The sequence below is a fragment of the Parasteatoda tepidariorum genome, chromosome 2, assembly GCF_043381705.1.
Source record: "Parasteatoda tepidariorum isolate YZ-2023 chromosome 2, CAS_Ptep_4.0, whole genome shotgun sequence".
Lineage (NCBI taxonomy): Eukaryota > Metazoa > Arthropoda > Arachnida > Araneae > Theridiidae > Parasteatoda > Parasteatoda tepidariorum.
Window position 1 is genome coordinate 97,638,104 of NC_092205.1, and position 22,154 is coordinate 97,660,257.

The 22,154-nt window shown below is 30.7% G+C and overlaps 1 long non-coding RNA gene across 1 annotated transcript; it reads right to left on the minus strand.

Annotated features, from left to right (window-relative positions):
- LOC139425055 (uncharacterized) lies at positions 1 to 2,757 on the minus strand. The gene is made up of 2 exons (XR_011636260.1): positions 2,575 to 2,757; positions 1 to 603 (listed from the first exon to the last, which is right to left on the minus strand). It is a non-coding gene; the product is annotated as an uncharacterized lncRNA (long non-coding RNA).
- Positions 2,758 to 22,154: the final 19,397 nt, after the last annotated feature.

The following is a 22,154-nucleotide window of genomic DNA, read 5'->3' on the forward strand; positions in this document are numbered from 1 at the left end:
TTTCACTACTTAATTATTTTATTTCAAAACAAAACACAATATAAATATAACTTCACTCAACTATAAGAGCAATACATTCTTACCATCATTGTTTAATATAAGCTTATCGATATTCTTTTGTTAAAATATAAGTTAAGAACACGTATTCGTAATTAAATAAAATAATTTTTATTTCAAAAAGCAACAGTAGGACCATGAGTTATCATTTTAATTATTACTATTTTTAAATTTTAAAAAATTCCAAAACTTTACAGTCATTTCATACAGTTTAAAGTTTTTCTCCAATTCAATTTTTTGTTTTTGTACAACTGAACTATATTTCAGAGCAATAAACTGAAAATCTTTGCTTTATTGAAAGATTTTATAACATGGTCAGCAACATATTTGCATATCACAGGAACACACATCATGGATGAATAGCACAGGGATGCACCTTTCTTCAAACTCTCAGCTCCAGCAGATTTAAAGAGAACCTCCAGTCGTTTTGTTTTCTGTCAGAATCGAACATATGGCTCCCAGTTTTCTACCAGAATATACAGCACCCAATTTCAAAAATGAATGGCTCCTTCCTGGTAGATAAGCTTGTTTATCCAGCAGACGAAGCTAAAATTATAAGAGAGAAAAGTTAACTTTACATTGAAAACACTAAATTTAAACATCTACATTACTTTATATTGAAAACATTAAATTAGTTGAAGTAAATTTAAAACTATTAAGCATTGAATATTTCTTTAAAACTTAAATCATTTCATTTGAAAATGTTTACAATTTAATGGGTAGATTTCCGTAATAATACCTGCACCAAAAAATCTCAGTATCACCGAACAAGAATAGAAAAATATTTCACTTATAACCGCTTTCAAATAATAATTTTATTCTTTCTTAATTATTATTATTTAAAAAAAAAAACATGAAATTATAGTTCAAAATGTTTAAGCCCTTTTCAATTGAAGTGAATATTCAATGATAAATACAGATACAAAAATATATCAAATTCAATACTTTTTAATTTTTTTTAAAGATTAAGTACAATAACACTTAACTATTAAAATATTTTTGTACATTGTATAAGCTCATAGAGCCAATGTTCACATCTTTTAAAAAAAAACTTCATAAATAAAAATTTTAACACCTTTTAAGCACTGTTCTTCATTTAACGTAAACACATTTTGAATAAACCATATTGTTTGCTTGTTTTTTAACTGTTTGCTATCATTCATAAATTAATATAATTAATCATATATCAAAAACATCTGTCTATATTCATAAAATGAAAATAAAGATATTTACCTCATCATTTTACAATATATTAAACAGGAAATTCAAATAAAGTAACAACAGTGCTCGACTTGTGAATAAAATTTCAAACATTCTAAACTGCAATGGTTTTAACTTAAAATTAGTCGATTAATTAATAATTAATTTAACATGGCAAATTTGTTTACTAAAAATTTATTTTTATCTTTATCATTGCAATGAAAAAAATTCAAACTGCAAAACTCTTCGTGACAAGCCAACAAAAAAAGTGGCGAAAAGCGTTAAATAAACAATTGCTTATTTTCTTCCATTGTTTATTATTTATTTAAAATTTGATTAATGTAAAAGAACATCAATGTAAAAAGATACTATGAGAATTCAAAATCATCAATTCATGGTTGAAAAAATCATGTAGAAGGAGAATTCTCTAAAAATTCACATATTTCAAAGTTGTAAATATATATTAAATATAGTTTGCCCCTCCCCCCAAATATGTTTACATAACGTTTTTTAAACATCAGTATGCATAACATTAATTTTTTTATTGTTTAATTAAATTTTTAGTCACAGATTATATCTAAAAGAAATTTATTTAAAAACTTTATTAAACAATAATTATTTATTAGACTAATTATTATCATAATAATTATTTAATAAATATTTATTAAACTAAAAGAAACATTACAGGATAGGACAAACTCAAAAGGTATAACCCCGGGCAAACATATACATATTTTTGTTTAAAAAAAATTTAAAATCTATTTGGCATCAAGTTTAAAATCTATTTGGCAATTGCACTTGGTGAGACAGATCACAATACTGAAATATCCCCAAGGGATTTAAATAAAAATGTTTAATTCTTTGTTTTACAATATTTTAGACATGAAATTTTAATACAGTAACAATATTGTTTGTATTGAACTTTAAACATTCTAGAATGTAATGGTTTAAACTGAGCTAAAAGTAGCAGATCATTAATTTTCTAATTGTTTTAACTTGGCTAATTTGTTTACAGACAATTATTTTTATCTTTTTCACTGTTGCAGAAAAACTTTGTCACAGTCGAATTACTTAGCAAACGTTGTTTTAAAAGCATATTTTGAACTAATTACATTACTTATTATTTATAGCTAGACAGTAAGTTAACAGAGAAGTCAACTACTATGTGCGAACAATAATGATCACAATTCATAATGTTAACTGACTTTATCAGATACATGATTTATCACATACAGATACTAAAGCGAAAACATTACTTACATCTTTAACGTTTCATGTAACTATCATTGAAATGTATAAAGTCTAAATTATAAATACCTTATGTAATTGAAAAGAAAGCAGCCAAGCTCTAATGGCGTCATAAACAAACGTACAGCAGAAACAACAGTTGAAAAAGTTTTTCGAGTTCAATCGTTCGCAAACTACCACTAATATTATGTTTCGCTTTCTTTGCATTGGCTAAAAAGGATATTTTAAGTAATATTTAATTTATCGTTTTCTTTCATAAATAAATGTTTATTTATTAATAATATGGGAAAACCTTTTGCAAAAATGTGGCGCTGAACCAAAAATAATGAAATAGATATTAATTTTGAAAGTTTGAATGTGAGATTGAATACTATTTAATTTTATATAATATTAGCTCTAATATTAGAAGATAGGATTCAAGAGTATTGCGTTTTCTAGCACAGCAGTATTATATTGCCTCTTTCTAATATTAGATCATATCTTTTTGCTACCTGGGAAGTTACTCTTATAGAGACCTGATGTAGCTAATGTTTTAATATACTTCTTGTATTATGTGTAAAAGCATAAAAAATGCTTTTTAAAAAAAATTGACCCAATAAATATTTCGTGTTTAAATTTTTTTTATCCATACTTTATATATTGCTGTAGTAATAGGCTGCAAATTAATTATATAATTAGCAATTTTTTTTACATATTATATAAATCACAATCTTGTAAACAGAGCAAGATTAGTTCTGTTGATATTATATTTAATGTATCTTTGTTCTAATTGATTTTAAATTTCGAATGTTTTAATGTTTTTGAATTTTTTAAAAAATTTGTTATTCTTTATGGGCCAGTGTGGAGGGTTTTTACACTCCAGTGAATGATGCACACATCAAGTGCTGCTGCTAAAAATAATAAAAAAATGTTTAAAATTTCGGGTTAGTTTTACTATGCAGTTTAATTAGTTTTACTTTACAATTATGTAATTAGTTTTACTTTACAAATATATAGTTAGTTTTACTTAACAGTAGTATGAAATAAATAAAAACCAAAATGTTTACAATTTTTTTAATATTTTATTTTGCCACATTGTGTTTTACCACAGGATTGTCTTTTGACACAGGACATTTTATTTTAACTTTTTTTATGAATTTAATGTTTCAAAACTTGTTTTTCTTTTTCATTGATAAGTTAAAACAAACTTAATGTTTCTAAATTTAAAAGGAAATATCTTTTTTCAATTAAGTTATTTATAGTGTATCCATTTTTTTTGTAATATCCCTTTGTCATTATTCGCTACAAAATATGAAATTTTGAATATGTTTTTGGTTTTCATATAACCCCTAGTTTTTCTACTTAAAATTTGAATAAATATTCAAATTTTTGCAGCTGAAAGATGGATCCTACCATAGTTTAGACTGCCCGAAGTATGAACGATTTGTTTAAAATAAAGAAAACTAAATTTTCTGTTTGGGAACATTTCAGTCAACTAGCCAATGAAAAAGGCCAGTTAGTGTCAACCAACATTGCTATTTGTATTATGTGCAAGGCTACCGTTTCTTCAAAGGGTGGAAGTACAACAAAATTAACCGTACTCCTTAAGGTTAACCATCCAATGATTTTTTTTTACAAACTTCTCTTGATAATCAATGCATGCAGGTTGCAGTAATTGCTGAAGAGGAATATGATGGTCTTGTACCCGTTATTTCTGACTGAAAATGACCTCAAAATCTGGTCATATTGGTGATTTGCCTCTCAAAAAGAAGCATAAAACGATACTTGATTTTCAACCACTTGACAGAAATTCTGCTAAACAGTGCACCGAAGCTGTTGCACAATGCATTGTTGGCAGCTTGCAACCATATAACATTGTTCAATCTCAGTCATTCATAAATTTGATTAAAACCTTAAATCCATGGTATAATATTCCTAACCGAATTTTTTTTTTGCAAACAGCAATCCCAAAACTATGTAATGAAACAGTTGATAAGGTAAAAAAAGAATTATCACTCATAGAGGTAAAAGATGTAGCCATAATAACTGATTGTTGGACATCAGTTGCCTATGCCCCTTATATTGCTATCGCTGCACATATCATTGATCTTCAATTGAATTTAAAATCTTTTTGCCTCTCCTGCATTGTTTTTCAAGATGACCTTACTTCTCTAAATATTGCAGAGACCTTAACAGGGATATTATCTGAATGGAAAACTTAAGTGCCAGAACTTAGCTGTTGTACTACAGATAATGGGGTCAACACACCTAAAGCTATAAAAATTTTAAATGTGCGTTATAGACCATATTTTACTCATGCAATAAATATAGGAATCAATGAAGCCTTGAAAATACCAGTACTAAATAAGCTGTGGCGAGTCTAAGAAAGCTCAATAGCACATAGCTGGAGCTAAGGATTTTAAAGAAGCATAAGAGTTTTTTCAAATGAAAGTTGTTTCTTTGCCCAGCACATGCGTAACTAGGTGGTGGAGAATTATGAAGTTTTGTAGATTTTTGGATAACCAATTGCCACTATGCAGGCTCCTTCAGATAAAAAGCATCTAATGCTTGATAATAAGGAAGCTAAAACTATAGAAGAGTCATCAACAGCAAATCTACCACAGAGTTAAAACAGCGAAAACTACCCTACCATGTCATCGATTCTTCCTCTTTTATGAAAAATAATACTATGCTTATTATGAGGAATATGATAGCAGTTTGTGGAGACAAATCAAAGTAGAAATTTTGTCATCATTTCAAAGGTATGACGATAATGATTTTATTGAGACTTAGCTCATTCAGCAATCCACGATTTTGTCTCGGCTATGTGGAAGATGCAGAAGAAGCTTTGGAAGAGATGAGTAGTCTGTATATCTAACTTTCCAGTACCTTCGAGCTGTGAAAGAATAATTCCACTGCCCAAAAAAGGAATAGAAAAGCTCTTAGAAGACGAAGGGACTGAAAGCATAGGTAATTTTCTTCCCTGTAATGAAGCAAGAAAGAACTGAAAAATTATTATTTATCTATTCCTAAAGTAAACCTGAATAAAAATCTACTCATCTGGTGAAAGTTCTTGCCAAAAAATTATTTGGCTATTCATGGATTCCAAAATAAATTAAATAATTTAAATGTTCTATATTACATAACAATTTAAATTACTTTCTTTGAAATTATTTTTTTGTAATATTTGCAATTTAACCTCTATTTTTATTTGATACAGACTGTCCTCATGCTTTTATCATTTAATGAATTTTTTTCTAACTACGTATAGCAACTTTGTGGATGATATATTTTTGTTTTATTATAATTTGTCATTTTATAGAGTTATTGAGTACAGCATAATTTTGTTTATGATACATGCAATGTAAATAAAAATTTGATGCCAAATAAAAGAAATATAACCATACTTAGTTTTTTTCTGTCTCGAAAGTAATTTTTACAGTGATTTTTGTACAGTTTATTTACAAAAAGGTATTTTAAGTTATCAATATTTGATTATAAGGTTTGTAAAATAACAAGGTACAAGGTAATCATTGTGAAATAATGGTTGTTTAGTAAAATTGATTTTCAATATCTGATTACAATTATATTGCTTTTAACATATTCATATTCTTATATAGTATGCACTTTCATCTGGTTTTTTTTTTTCTTTTTCAGTCGGAAAAAATTACTTGACAATTAATAATTACTATAAGGATTACATTTTGTAGAAAATAGTGGATATGAGAAGGCCCAGTATAAATGCATGCTACTAATATGATTTATTTTTAGTATTAAGACAAATTTATTAAAAGTTTTGATGTGTTATGTGTTAGATGATTAAAGATTGAGTTTATTACAAAAATATAACTGCCCCAATCAATCAAATGCTCAAAAAGTGCAAGAATTCAAAATTAGAATGCAAGAATGTGAAACAGTAACGTAACATCGTGATGTTTCAGTGGCGATGCTGAAATCGTAACATCGCCTAGTCCTAATAATTGTTAAGTTTTTAAATATTAAAAAATTAGACCACAAACGCATTTCATTTTCACATGAGTTTGGCTTTTCACAATATTGACGTTTGTTACCATTTTCAGAACAAGTATAGACAGCGCTGGCTTAAGGTAGGCTAAATCTGACCTAACAGTTAAAGAGAGTAACTGCTGCCAACTCACAAGAGCTATATAAATAACATGTTTCAACGGAGCATTTGAAAAACTGGCTTATATGTCCTAATTACCAGAGAAAAAGATTTTTTTTTAGCTCTTTCTTGTTTTTAACATTAAACAGTTAAAATCGATAATACTTAATTAAAATTTTCGTTATTTGTCTGAAATATTGAGGGGTATCATTTAAAGATTTCTAATTATTTAGGACGTCCTTTCCAGGGACGTTCATGTCAAAATGCATGATGCAGAAATTCTACACAGCTCATAACAAAGTGGGTTTTTAAAGAAATGTTCACAGCTCAAATTGTGCAGTTTCTACCGGTAGTAAATTTTAAATTAGGTGAACCAATCATGGAACAATAAGTGCTTGTAAGAGAGATTTTTAATAGTTCGATAGCTTGTTTCAGAATTGAATATTTGTAGTATATATTTATTGTTCGCCTCATATAACCGTTGTTCGATTCGTTTATTCTTTGTTGTAGCAGTTAGAACTTGTTCACAAATTGAAAGGTTATTTATTTTAGCTAATTTAAAATTTGATATATGGTACCTTGTGGTATCTTAGTTAACCGTAAAAGCTCTCTTAATATGATAATTTACAAATGCCCGTTTGTTTATGTTTTAACCCCTTAACGATCGGTTAAATTTTCAAGAAAAAGATCATAAAATTGCCTTTTTTTTATCCCTGAAAATTATATAAAAATATGTGTATGAACAATATATATATATATATATATATTCATTTTTGATTTGTTTTTATCTTGAAATTTTAAAAAATTTTATTTTTAAGAAAAGTTAACATTCAGGATTACTATGACTTAATGTTGGTTTTCCAGCAAGCAAGGGAAGTTTAAAAAATATATGTTTTAAACATTAAAAAAGAATTTTATAAAACTTACGTATAAAATAAATAAAGATTAGTAATTTTTTCTTGGGTGATAAATTTCAAAGCATGAGATACAGAGGCCAACGTCACAATCGGGACAGTAGTACCTAGTTTCCTTCCTACATCTCTTATTGTTTTCATCTCTTTTTCTAACTATCTACAATTACCTTAAAAATATACTGGTGCCGCCATCTGGTGCGTAAAAGGAGAAATAAAATGTTTTCCGGGCAAAAGAAAGGAATTAGTTTTATTCTTATTGGCTCGTTGTTACTGAACACTCCAGCCCGGAAATATCACGGGAGAGAGAAATAGAGGACGAAACCTCACTCCGTCATTTTCACGGGAGCGAGAAGGAAGGGGTTAAAGTTCATACAGCTCTTAAAGGCATAAGCAAATGAAAATAGATTTTGACCAAATATAACATTTTAATGTAATTCATGTAACATTTTTTTTTCTTCTCTTTAATGTTTCTGTTCCCCTCTCGACCTGATACACTTACAACTTTGAAATTTCAGGGGAAAATGTTCATGTCAACAAAATTTGTTCAATAGTTTCTAAATAATTAAATTTTGAAAAAATGCATGCCGTAAAATTTAATTTCGCACGAACTATTTGATCGATTTTGTATTTTACCGGTTAAATTTACATAGAGCGACGTCAAAAGTTATATACTTTACCATTAAAAAAAAAAAGTGTTTTTTTTTTTTTGAATATTAAATAAAAGAAAAATTAACAAAAAAATTATTTTGCTGGGATTGCGTTAACGAATTCTATAATTTTGTGCAAAAATCTGTCAATTCATTAAGAAAATATCCAATATGGCCAAAGTTATGGCGAAATACAGAAAAAGTAAAATGAACATTAAGGGGTTCGAACTTATGACTGCTTTCCTGAGCATTAAGTCATGTCACCGTATGGCACGTATTAGTAAAAAATTTATTTCGGTCATTTTGTACCGAAGTGAGAACTTTCGGGATCGGTAGAGTTTCTGAAGACTGCAGGGCCCTATCATGAGCTACAGAGAATGGAATTAAGATTCCCGTCTCGAAAGTAAAACTGGGGCAAGTTTGGTGTTTAGTACCGTAATATGAACACTCACTTGGAATCAGACATTCCACGATAATTGGTTCTAAGGGTGGGGCTAAAATATGTCCTATCATACAATTTACTTAACATTTTCTTTTTAAGTGTAGCTATTTACATTAGCATGATAAATTAGCGAAATGAGCTTTTGCTATTTAGATAATATTTTTGACTATTGTTTTTAAACATTATTTAATTAGACTAAAAAAATATTCATTGTGAATACTGTAGACTAATGTTTAATCTATTATATACAAATATATATATTTATATACACATACTATTTTTTATTAAAAATTGTCATATATATCAATTTATAGAATAAAACCCTTTTTTCAATAATAAATGTTTCCGAAATATTCTTTTTATTATTATTATTATAATTATTTTTTTAAAAAGTGCAAATTTTAAGTACTTTATATATTTTAATGAAGTCAAATGCAAAATTCTGTACCTGTACTGCATATGACTTTAATAAATACTTTATATTTAGCTTAGTTTTATTTGTTACATCATTAAAGTGACTGTTTTTACTGATAGTTAAATAAATATGTTCGCATGAAGTAACATTAATTTACAGAGTTACGTAAAAAAAAAGCTCTTGTGATTTGTAAAATACGCCTAAAATACTTATAAAAGTATAGTTTAATGAGCTACTTTCACTGCTTTTATGTTATCCATCTTAATGGAAGAATAAGATTTTAAAATTAGAAGAAGAAATAAATATTTATTTCCAAAATAATTTTCGAAACTACGTTATTCTAATTATTTTTCTTGTCGTTGTCATTCGCATCTTTTATTGTAAGAAATAGTATTTTCTTCTCTGCACCAAATTCTTTAAAATTGTGCTGCCATCTGTGAATCGTATTAAGAAGCATCGTTCGGAATAAAGTTAATTAAAATACTTTTGAATTATAAGTTCATCAATAGAGAATTAAAAAAAAAATGATACGGGCATTAAAAAGACAATTTGGCCAGGGAATATATCCAGTAACCAGTGATGTAACTAGCCTATTGGGCGCTTTCTTTTTTTTTTTTAAAGCATATATTTCAAAGCTTAGGCTCTTTAGTTTTCTTTATGACTCCGTAATTAAAATGTTACTGTTTGAAACCATTTCTAATAATCGTATCGGAAAAAAAATTATAAAACAAGCACTAATTTTACTATTAATTATAACTTATTAAAACCTTTAACTGATTAAAAAAAAATAGCCAATACATTTTAAAGTGCATACACTTTTAGTTATATTTAATGCCAACACCGCCCTTTATATATTATCAATATTATCCCCTCATAAGTTGTCAATATTTAGAATCTATGTATATATAGTTTCAACTTACTATGTAAGTGAGAAAGGAAAACAAGCATTCGTTACCTAAATCAGACAAATCAGTATCGAAAACCATCTAAACGTAGGTTCCAGTAAGATAATTGAACCTAATTCATTTGACTGATAAAACTCGAAATGACCGACGCCCACCATTTAATTCTTTCCAACAAATAAACTGGTTTAATTTTTTAAATTTTGCGTTAACGTTTACTGCCTTCTTTTAGGGGCTGAAAAGATTTTGATAACTTCGTTGTTTTTTTTCTCACTTAAACATTAGTTAGCAATCTATAAAGATTATTCAGTATATATACAGTGAGTGAAATAAACAAGGAGCGCTCTAATTACTGTAACGCACTAAAATACATTTAATGGTTCGAGAATCTAACTTCAAATGTGTTAACTGTTAAGTGGAAGTCGTGGTGGCTCAGGGGATAAAGTGCTACCCTAAAAATGAGCTGACCCTGGTTCGAATCCCAGCGGTGGTATGCGATACGAATTCCGCACCGATCACAGGGCGGAAGCTAAATATCCTCGGTGGTAGGCGGATCATGGGTTAGTGCCCCCTTGCCTTCAGGCTAACCGTGGGAGGTTTCCGTGGTTTTCCTCTTTTCGTAACACAAATGCGGGTTAGTACCATCAAAAAAGTATTCCACGAAGGCAAATTTCTCACGAGACTTGATCCAGGATTTCTATTGTCTCCCGGATTGAGTTCAAAATTGCAAAATTCATTATATTTTTCGAACGGTTCGCTTTTATTGACCGTAAAAAAATATGGGTGAATCTGTGATATATAATCCTAAAAGATTAATCTGTTGCTTGGTTGATCCAATTTTCAAGAGTATAATCGGGAAAATTGTACTTAGAGAAGAAGATCACAGATGCCCACATTTGACCTATGACGTCAGTGCCAGCCTGATCGTTTATAGGCAAAATGGCGGGTTAAAGTCGAGTTAAGTTTCTCCTCAAAAGTTAGAATTTTAATGAAAGTGTTGTAAATAACGTGCTATAAACATTAGTAAGTGTGAACGAAAAAAATACTTTTAGAGTTAGCTGAGAAATATAAATTATACTTATTCAGGGGTCTGTTTAGAAGAAATTTGGTACGTAAACGGACCCTTCACAAAATATCTTTCCATAAAAACGGACCCTTCACAAATTTGTTTATCTTCATTATTGTTTTGTTAATCGAAGAAACCCTTCCCGGGAGGGGGGGGGGAGAAAGACACATGTATACGAACTAAGTTTTGTCTTCGGCAGACGCTTCTTCCTTTATTCGTCCGAAATTAATATTCTGCGTTCAGCAGTATAGGCTAAATACCAAATATTTGTATGTTGCATCTCTAACTTATAATTTTACTGTGTTGTGCATGAATCTATTTACAATTTAAAAACTCATTGAAAAGGTTTTTGCAATAACAGGACCCTATTTGCACAAAAATTTCAGGACCCTGGTTGAAAGAATGTGACNATTTTTTTTAATTATAATTTTACTATGTTGCGCATGAATCTATTTACAATTTAAAAACTCATTGAAAAGGTTTTTGCAATAACAGGACCCTATTTGCACCAAAGCAGGACCCTGGTTGAAAGAATGTGACGTTTATTTTATGTTCACAAATTACGAGTCATTTTTTCACAATTTTACAAAAACAGGACCTTTCACAAAATGTCTGGACAGACTCCTGTTATTATATGATAATTGCTACTATTTCTATGTTACGGGATATATTCCCTGGTCAATGGGTCTTTTTAAAATCCCATTCACATCTTTGTTTATTTATTTTTAATCTCTATCGATGAACTTTTTAATTCAACAGTTTTTTCACTTTATTCCGAATGATGAACAAATGGCAGCACATTTAAAAGAATTTGTTACAGGGGTGTATTATAAAGAAAGCAATTTATTTACAATAAAAGTACAATAAGAATAACGGGAAAAGCAATTAGAATAAAGTAGTTTCGAAAAATATATGTGAAATAAATATTTATTATTCTTATTCGCATCCATTAATATATATAATATGATTTCACAATCAAGCATAGACCCGCGTAGCGTTGGATTCGAGCAGGTGAATGAACATGTGAAATCGTAGGAAGTGGTCGACTACGTAAGCGGACCAATTTGTCGCTGCAAGCGTTGATGACCGTTTCCGATTGTTCTTTACAATTAAGATTTTTTTTTTTATTAAGGTAAATGTCCTTTACTCGATATTCCTTCAATTAATGGAGAGCACCAGCCACAGTGTTGATCATCTTCAATATTAGACTGATGATGGATCAGAGTCCCCTTCCCATCAGGCTAACCATAAGATGTTTTCGTAGCTTTCCTCACCATGTAACGCAGATTAGGATTAGTTCCATCGAAAACTATCTCCAAAGCGGGAATTTAATTTCTCCAATAGTTGATTCAGGAACTTCGTTGTTTTCTGGATTGGGTATAAAATTACAAGACTACGGAGTTGGAGAATGGTAGTCGAATATTTAAATTTGGGTCGTCTGTTCAGCGATGGTTAAAAAACTAATTCATGAATTCGTAACCACCACTAAGCGAAAAAAAAGTTTCCATATGAAATTCTCAAATGGAAAATAAATTATGTATGTTGTGACGGACAGATTTGCATTCCTTAGCTTATTTAAAAAAGAAGAAGAAAAAAAAAACAAGAACAACAAAGAAGCAGAACAATAAAACGCCTTATTACGATCACTGGTTACCCATTGGTCAAATGCTTTTTCTTTCTGGATTGACTCCGTTAAACATTTCAAATCATGGGTTGCAAAAACTGTCTCAATTGATGTTTGTCGTCGGACTTGATTTTCATATCCTGCCTATATGTACGCGTTTCAAGACGTCACAAAATACTTTTACTTCTTCAGCATTTATAGTTATATTAAAATTACCGTCAAGACAGTAATTATAAGTTAATAATAAAAAGAATATAAACATACTTTTAATTATTATTATGTAAATACATTAAAAATGCCGGTAGAAATATATTAGAGGGTGCTCCCTTGACGAAATGGGCAATTCTTTTTTTATTTAGCGCCATCCCTGTTTGCGTGGAACACCGTGCAAACAGAAATGACGGCAAAAACATAATGAAATTTCATTAAAACATTTTATTTTATTTTATAACCGTCGTTGAACAGCCGACCCAATTTAATGGGTTTACAACTACCAATGTTCAACTCCGCAGGTTTGTCATTTTGAAACCCAATCCAGAAGACAAGGGATCTCCTGTATCGAGTATTGGGAAAACATGCCTTCGTGGAGGACTTTTTGATGGAGTTAACTCGCAGTTGCATTAAATGGAGAGGAAGACCACGAGAACCTCCCACGGTTAGCCTGACTGCAAGGGGATTCTAACCCATGATCCGTCTACCACTGAGGATGTTTCACAGTGGTCGGTGCAAGCCGGATGTGGAATTCGTATCGACTGGGATTCGAACCCGGTTCGCCTCACTGGAAGGCGAACGCTCTATCCCCTTAGTGAAACATCGGAATAGCCGGGTTGGTAGGTCACTGGGCCCATGTCCAAGAGATCGTGGATTCGATCCCCGCCCGCCGAAGACTCCCCGTGTAGTAAATGGTGACTGATGCATGTTAAATCTGACGAGACACAAAGTCCTCCGTATTTGCATAACAAATTATACCTTTGGGGAGTACTGATACAGGAGTTCCCTTGTCTTCTGTATTTCTTTAAAATGACAAGGCTACGGATTTGAACATTAGTAGTAGTAAAGCTCAAAACTGGGTCGGCTGTTCAACGACAGATATAAGAAATAAAACATCGGGAGCCGCGATGGCTCAGGAGAGCGTCCGCCTTCCAATGAGTGCTGACGTGAAATATTCTCAGTGGTAGACGACAGATCATGGGTTAGAGTCCCCTTCCTGTCAGACTAACCGTGGGAGGTCCTCGTGGTCTTCCTCTCCATGCAACGCAAATGCTGGTTAGTTTCATCGAGTCTTCTGGATTGGGTTCAAAATTACAAGGCTACGGAGTTGAACATTTGAAGTCATAAACCCTTTAAATTGGGTCGGCTGTTCAACGACGGTTATAAAATAAAATAAAACCTGAGCCAAAACTTTTTAAAATTGCAATGAACACAATGTAGGCAAAATTAATAAACCCAATAAAATGCATTTCGAATCGAAACAAAAATTATTGGAGTAAACACAGATAAAAAAAGGAAAAAACTCGACTCACTTTATTCAGCTTGAATATCCTTACTTTCTGGCACACATTTATTTCAGGACCTGAAGCAAAATTAACTTTACCTGCCACATCCAAAGTATAACCTCTGACCTCTGAAATTACATATACCGTTGAACATTAAAAAATAACTCTAAAATCTAAACCAATCAGAATCACGAAGCTTGAATCGACGGGCTTGGCTAAATTTCAATTCTTTGACATGATAACGTGGCTCTCGATATAAGAACGTGGATACGACCAAATAGTCTTCTTTTTTGTCCTTGTGTTAAGCTGGATGATGGTGAATCATATGTAATCAGAAGTTTTATTTTAAAGTAAAATAGTTTCAACAATTGGTTGCTTTTAGCAACCACCAATTGAATGATTAATAAAAGTTTGTTTAGCTTCAGGATTGGGCATCTCTATAAGTTATGAAAAGAGCACATTTGGATAACTACAAAACAATATTTGATTGTAACATTTAACGGTATCAGTTCTTAATCCAGTTCATCTTTGAAAATTTTTTTACTAATTCCCTCACTCAAAATTCAGTAATTTAACAAGCAAGAAATAAATTTTAACACGAATTTTTTTTCTTTTCTATTTGCTGAGTTGAATTTAATTTATTTGTAATTCAATTCTTATTTTTCGATCTTTGAAATGTCAGATCCCTTTGATGAAAATCCAGATCCTGGTCAAAATCCAAAGAAACCTGAAAAATCTCCTGAAAGAAAAGATCCTGCTATTCCTGGTCAAGATCCTAATCTAAGATATATAATTCTCTTACGTGGCTCCCAAATTTTGGCTGTATTTCTTTTCCGCCGGTGGCAACAATTTTCATTTTTAATGAAGTACTTTGTACAACTAACTAAGATTCTTTTCACAACACTTAAGTATTTACTTTATTTTCTTCATTTATAGAGAGAACAGACTGCAGAGAATTCTGTTAGGTTAAAAAACATTTTGCTAAAAAAAGAACGATTTCTAAAAGAAATAAAAATAAACAACTTAAAATATAAAAGTGCTGTTGCCAGCCATAGAATTTTTTGAAAGTTAACTTAGCAACATAAATCAAAATGACATAGAAGCGCAACTAGATCAAAATTAAGATACCTGAGCGCTTGACGTAACAAATCCTTCAATTCTAAAAGTGTTGTATCGCCAAATGCCCAAATTAACAATTGTGTTCTTAAAGAAATTCTATAAAAAGTTTTAAATAAACAACCTACTTCTACAACTGCTTCTTGAAGAACTTGGCTCATTGATTAAAAATATTGTTTTAATTTTACAGTACTAACTTTACTTCTACTTTCATTATTGCTATGACCCTCTTTCATTACATTTTACAACTTCATGCTAAATTTGAGGACTTTAAGTTGTTTTGTGGTTGAATACTGACATTTAGAAATGTGTACATAAAAAAAATAATATTTAGAGGTTAAGAGTTGCCTCAGAAAAATTTGAATTGTTGACATTGAACTTAACAATGGAAACAATCGTTTTTGTGAAAAATTGAATTGTATTGTTGACATCAAAACTAAAAATATTGTGTTTCAACTTAACAATACTACCTTAATTTATACTTTAGAATTGCCTCGGAGAAATTTGAATTGTTAGCAATGACTTAAACAAAAAGTTTTATTTTAACTGACAAATACTATATTATAATTTTAACTTTTTCTATGACTATACTCATTTTCTTACTCTTTTCTTTGTTTTTTATACATTTTATATTTTTGTGATAAAATAAAAAACTTATAGTTGTTCTGCTTCTGAACACTGATGAAAACACAAAATGATGGGCTTCATCAACAATCAAAAATATATACATTTATTTTACAAATTCCATATTATTAGGGTGGCGCCCTTCTGAGAATTAAAAATACAAAATTATCTTTAGCGAAGCCGATGCTTTACATCCGGCGTTCAGTGGCAGACTACTATTTCATATTGTTTTACAACACATGGCTTAACACTCTGGTGAGAAAGACTTTAAAACAAAACTTACAGCACTTACTTTTCTCAACAACTGAAATTTAGAATAGTGTGATTAAGAAAAACGTGTGAACTGTTTGCAATTTCAAATTAATATTGAAATGTACAGGTTTAGAATTTTCCACAGTGAAAAGTTTTCGGAACTTCAGTAATCAAAAAAGTATACAAATGCTAGACGTTAAGAACCTATCCAATGAGCGAGCATTGGATTGCGAAGCAATCCGAAATGAACTGCGAAAGCAGTTCCGGGGGTTGGCGAGCAGGGGGCGAAGCCTCCTAGTAAACCTGAAAAGCCTCAAGGAAAACCTGATGAGAAACCACTGCAAATAAAAAGTAAGAATTTCAATATCGATTTTAAGTAAAATGTAGAAAATTGCTTTCCTTTATTCAAATAATAATTCAAAAGATGTAGAATATTTATGAAGACTAGATGCTGACATAGAAGCATTTGGCTGAAACCATATCTATCTATTCGAAATAATTCATAATGCATTGGAATTCAAAATCTTTATTTGACTTTAAATGTGTAATGTAGATGAAATAAAAAAAGATCTAATAAATATAAAACGTAACATTTTAAATGATTATTTAAAAAAATATATATATTTCGCCAACGTTATTTTAATGGTCATTTGCATTCTTAGATATTTTAATTGGCGAAAATACTGAATGCTGTATATGAGGCGAAAATATTTAACCCTATATATTTAGCGAAAATACTGAACACAATATACTTAACGAAAAAACTGAATACTAATCAGAAAGATAAGTCATGAAACACTATAATCACCGCTATAATCAGGTATATGGCAATGAATTTTAAATTGCTCAGGTGGATAGAGCGCTCGCCTCCCAATGAGGTGAACTGGATTCGAATTCCAACGATGGCCAGTCAATGCGAATTCCACACCCGGCTCGAACCGACCACAATGCTCACGTACAATATTCTCAGTGGTAGACTGATTATGGTTTGCAGCCAGGTTTTCCTCTCCATGAAACGCAAATGTGGGTTAGTTCCATCAAAAAATTCTCCACGAAGGCTAGTTTTGTCCCAATGCCTGTTCCAGGAGTTCCCTTGTCTTCAAGATTGGGTTTCAAAATTACAAGGCTGCGGAGTTGAGCATTGGTAGTCGTAAACCTAAAACGAAGGTTTTAAAATAAAAGGAATTTCAAAGCATGATACAGATTTGGCATACGCTGAAGTTCAGACAGTATTTAAATTTTCAGACTATATCATAATTAATAAAACATACATGAATAAATAAATAAATTTCCGGTGGATACAAAATGGAATAACGCTATAATAATGGTATTTTTTGATCAGTCAGACGCACGTGAGTTTAACTATTTATTATTACTTTTTTTATTTTTATAGCATAAGAGAAAATGGCCGTCACGACCGTTATTGATTTATTATTATTTTTTTTTTTTAAGTATTTCATGAACTTCATTGGATTTACGTGGCGCTAGATATTTAATTTTGCGAAATTATTTATGTTTTGTTGAAAATCAAAAGAGGTAACTATTAAAACAATTAGGAGAATTGTAGGGATAATTACCTTCAATTAGCATCTCTGTAGTAAATCGATTTGCTAGTACTGAATTTCCACGCAGCATTGTCAAAAATCACAATATGAAAGAAATTTGAAATATGAAAGAAATTTCAAATGAATACATATTACAATAAAGGTCTAAACAATAATTAAAGAAGTATTTTTTTTTAAATATTTTTTAATCTTAAATTCGCCAATTATGACATCAGTAGTAAAATGGGAACGAAATTCCAGGGACAACAAGGTTCTAAATTAGCGGTTCCCAAAAGGTGTTCCGCAGAATTCCAGAGTTCCGTTGAAGGATCACCGTGGTTCCGTGGTAAGTAAGTAAATTTCTTTAAAATCAGTAACAAATTTGAAGCCTGTAATTATATTTATATCAAATTATTTATTATTTTTTATTTAATATCTCGGTTAATCCTATTCAAGCAAAATGGCAGTTAAAAAGATTTCAGTTTTCAAAAAATAACAATAATTGCTCTAGAATTTTCCATCAAACTTCTTTATTACAAAGTAAATAATCATATTCAATCGAAAAGAAATGTGTCTCTCTGATAGCCATTTCAAATGTTGGTAACAGTTCAGTTTTATTTCAATAAAAACCATAGTTTAACTTATTTTATTCAGTTCAGTATAGTTTATGCCTACAATAAATATAGATTCGTAACTAGACAAGAAACCTGGGAATTCAACTATTTGAGATACTTTTATCGTTAACCTTTTACAGTGTAGTGTTGCCAGTCTGGCAACACTTATTCAAAAAAAAAAATTAATAAATAAATGAATAAAATAACAAAACAAAAATACGATAAACCACTAAAAATTAAAAACTATTTGCTTCTAAACGTCCACCGTTTTTTAGCAACCAATTTTTTTTAAACAGGATCGAGCTTAAATATGTTTCTTTACTTAAAAATCACGGTTGCTACCGATTTAAATTTTCACTCAAAATCTGCTGTGCTGAAAAGGTTAAAACGATGAAAAAATTTATTTAATTCCTCACCTCAAATAGTTTCAAAATTATTGGTTGTCTTTCTTCGGCAAATACATTTACAATTGGGTACTTACACTTCGAGAAGAAGATCAAACATACCCACACATATGACCTATGACGTCATCGCCAGCTGATCGTCAATAAACAAAATGGCGTGTCAAAGTTGAGCTAAATTTTTTCACGTAAGTTAGAATGTTAATTAACGATAAGTTAATTACATACAGAACCATATCGCACATCGAATTAGTTGAAATATAATTCTTTTTCGTTTACTTCTTTGCAACTGTGGTATATTTTTCGTAACGATATATTTTTGTTTTGTGTACCTGGCTACTTCGATGCATATTTTGTCTATGTTCCACATGTCTTTGTGTTAAGTGTCTGTGTAAATATATAGTGAAAGAATTGAAATCCTTGAGAAAGAACGTTTGCAAAAAAATTTAGACTGTGTCACTTAAGAGAATTGATACTTGTCGGGCTTGGTTTGCTTGAAATAGAATGGAAACAACAGTTGCTAACGTAAACAAATGTCACATTTCAACAACCAATCAGGATCGAGGTACCCACGCTACGTCACTTGCAGGTACCCCATTGCATAAAGAACTTTGAAAAAGTAGGTCAATCATTTTGTTCCGTAGACGGAAAAAATGGAGAACCGCTGCTCTCAATAATAATTAAATTATTTATTTTTAAATATTACGTTAACGTTATTTTAATGAATGTGGCGTTACTTTAAAAAAAATTGTGATGCAAGATAGTGTTCCTGAATTGAAATTTTCAAAAGTTTAACAAAATAGTTGTGTTGTTTTAAACAATCTAATTTTGAAAATATTTTATTTGAGTTTTTTTTTTTTTTACTTAATAGGTATGTGAGTAAAATACCTTTCATACTAAAAAAGGAAGAAAGTACAAGAACAAAGTTAAGAAGATGTTGGTTGTGAAGAAGACATTCTGTTCATTTTTGTTGTCTACGTAATCTACATAGTTCAATAAAAATTTATTAAGTTTGTTAGTCAACTTTTTCTTATTTGCCAAACATTATCCAGGTTTCAAATTTTTTTTTATTTGCCAAAGATTTTAATTTTATGGCTAAAATAGATGTTAAGCATGTGGTTTTAAGTTTTCGTGACATTATAAGGACATGACATTTTATTAAAGGTTCCACTTGCCAATTCCAGAAACTGCTGTCCACTCCTCAGAGGTACGGATTAATTGAGCGGCAAATGTTTGTTGATATATACTGATATTCGTTAGAGAGAGCACAAATTTATAATTTAAATAAATCAAAACTGATCGGAAATGTAGACAAAGACATAAGGCCGGGATAGCCTGGCTGGTGGGGCCCTGGACCCATGTTCAAGATGTCGTGGTTTCGATCTCCACTGGGCGTCTCACCGTGACTCCCCGCGTAGTAAATGGTGACTGGTGTACGTTAAATCTGTCGAGTCACAAAGTTCTCCATGTTCGATAGAAAACCATACCCCTGGGGGTACTGATCCAGGAGTTTCTTTGTCTTCTGAATTGGGTTCAAAATGACAAGGCTACGGAGTTGAACATTTCTAGTCGTAAACGCAAAACTGGGACTGCTGTTTGAGGACGGTTATAAAATAAAAATAAAAAACACATAGCATATTCGCATTCATAAGAAATCAAAAGATCAGAATTTCATTAGAAAATCCATCAGATCTAATACTTTTCACTAAACTAATTATGCGACGCAAGCAATATTGCACTTTGACTTAAAATAACTCATTTTATGTAATATACGTTAGCTACGTTTAATACTCGTTATCGATAGCGGACACTCAGAAGTGCTTTTAAGATAGTTTTGCTATCTGAGCTTGCTCATTTCACCTGTTCTGAAATTAAAATAGCATTCTTCTTGCCTAAAAATTCAAACTATAGTATTTAGAAACCAAAGTTCATATTAATAAAGCGTTTATTTTCGATTTTTTTTCCATTATTCCTTTTTTTTTCCCTCCCTTAATTGCATGAATTTTTTATAAATAATATTTGAAATCAACCTGTCAATGGGGGGGAGAAGTTAAAAGGGGAATAATGGCAAAAATAAATAAATAAAAAACTTTGTACTTCTACATTTTCATGAACATTTACTTTGTTAATTCTAATAATCTATTGTACATATGTTGCAATTAAAGTAATAAATCAGGTAATTATTAATACTAAAAGGTCAATTTTAATAATAACCGCTTTTTTTTTGGTCAAAGTGAGAAAAATCGCAAATTATTCACTTCAACCGGTTATTAATAATAATAACCAATGCAGTTTTTACTATGTTATTAAACGGTTTATATTGCATTGGGACAGGGGCAGGGCCGGATTAACCTATAGGCACACTAGGCACGTGCCTAGGGCCTACGAAAAACTTGGGAGAAAAAAATTTGTTGACAAATATAATTTAGCTTTAAAAACAACAAGTGTATTTTGCACAAAATTATGAAGATACAAATAAAAATATTATATTTTACGGTAATAAATTATTTTGCAGAATCTTATGATATAACATATTAATTTTTTGCGATTTTTGGATTCAACGAAATCTTGTATTATGCTGTCGAATTCCAAACTACGGAAAATGTCGGATTCAATAGACATAAGTGCGAGCGATGCCAAACGATCTTGATTCATTGTTGAAAGCAAATAATTTTTTATCAATTTTAATCTGGAGAAAGATCTTTCTCCTTCTGCATTTGATCCAAGAATCGACATATATTCTTAATGCAATGTGAACGTTAGGAAAAGTATTCACAAGTTTATCTTTAATTTGAGCCTTCAATATTTCTTGTGCAGATTTATGTTCATACAAATTTGAAAATAATAAAAATTCATCTACAAAGTTTTCCTCTAAATCGGATGAGTAAATTTTCACCAAATTTTGCGCTTTTAGTTCAATCTCAGATTCTGACAAATTTTTGTGAACAAGAAAACCGAAATTATCGTACAAATCACTGTAAGCTTTACGCCTTTTAGTCATTTCTGAAATTAATACATCTAAAATGGCGTAATACGTTTCCATACGAAGAAAATTTTAGCATATATTTTGAAAAGAGGAGAGGAGTGGGGGAAAGAGGGGAGGGCCCATAAACGGCTGTGCTTAGGGCCTACGAAAGGTATAATCCGGCTCTGGACAGGGGTGTGCCTCTTTGTGTATTATATGTGTTACTTCTAAAGTGGTAGATATGGTTATTATTAATAATAACCGCTTCTTTTGGTCAAAGGGAAAAATAGAACGGAGAGATTTCCGTATCGTGATCTGCGGTTGAATAATCGCCAAGTCTTGCCATCTTCTGGGCAGCAGAAAGGGGAAACCACAGAAAGGGACCAACTTGACGGGAATAACTCGTGGCCAACCCCGGGCAAACATATACAAGCTTGTTTTTTCCTTTTTGTTTAAAAAAAATTCCTGGCAGATCACAACACGGAAATATCCCCAATAAAAACGCGAAAGAATGACATTGACCTA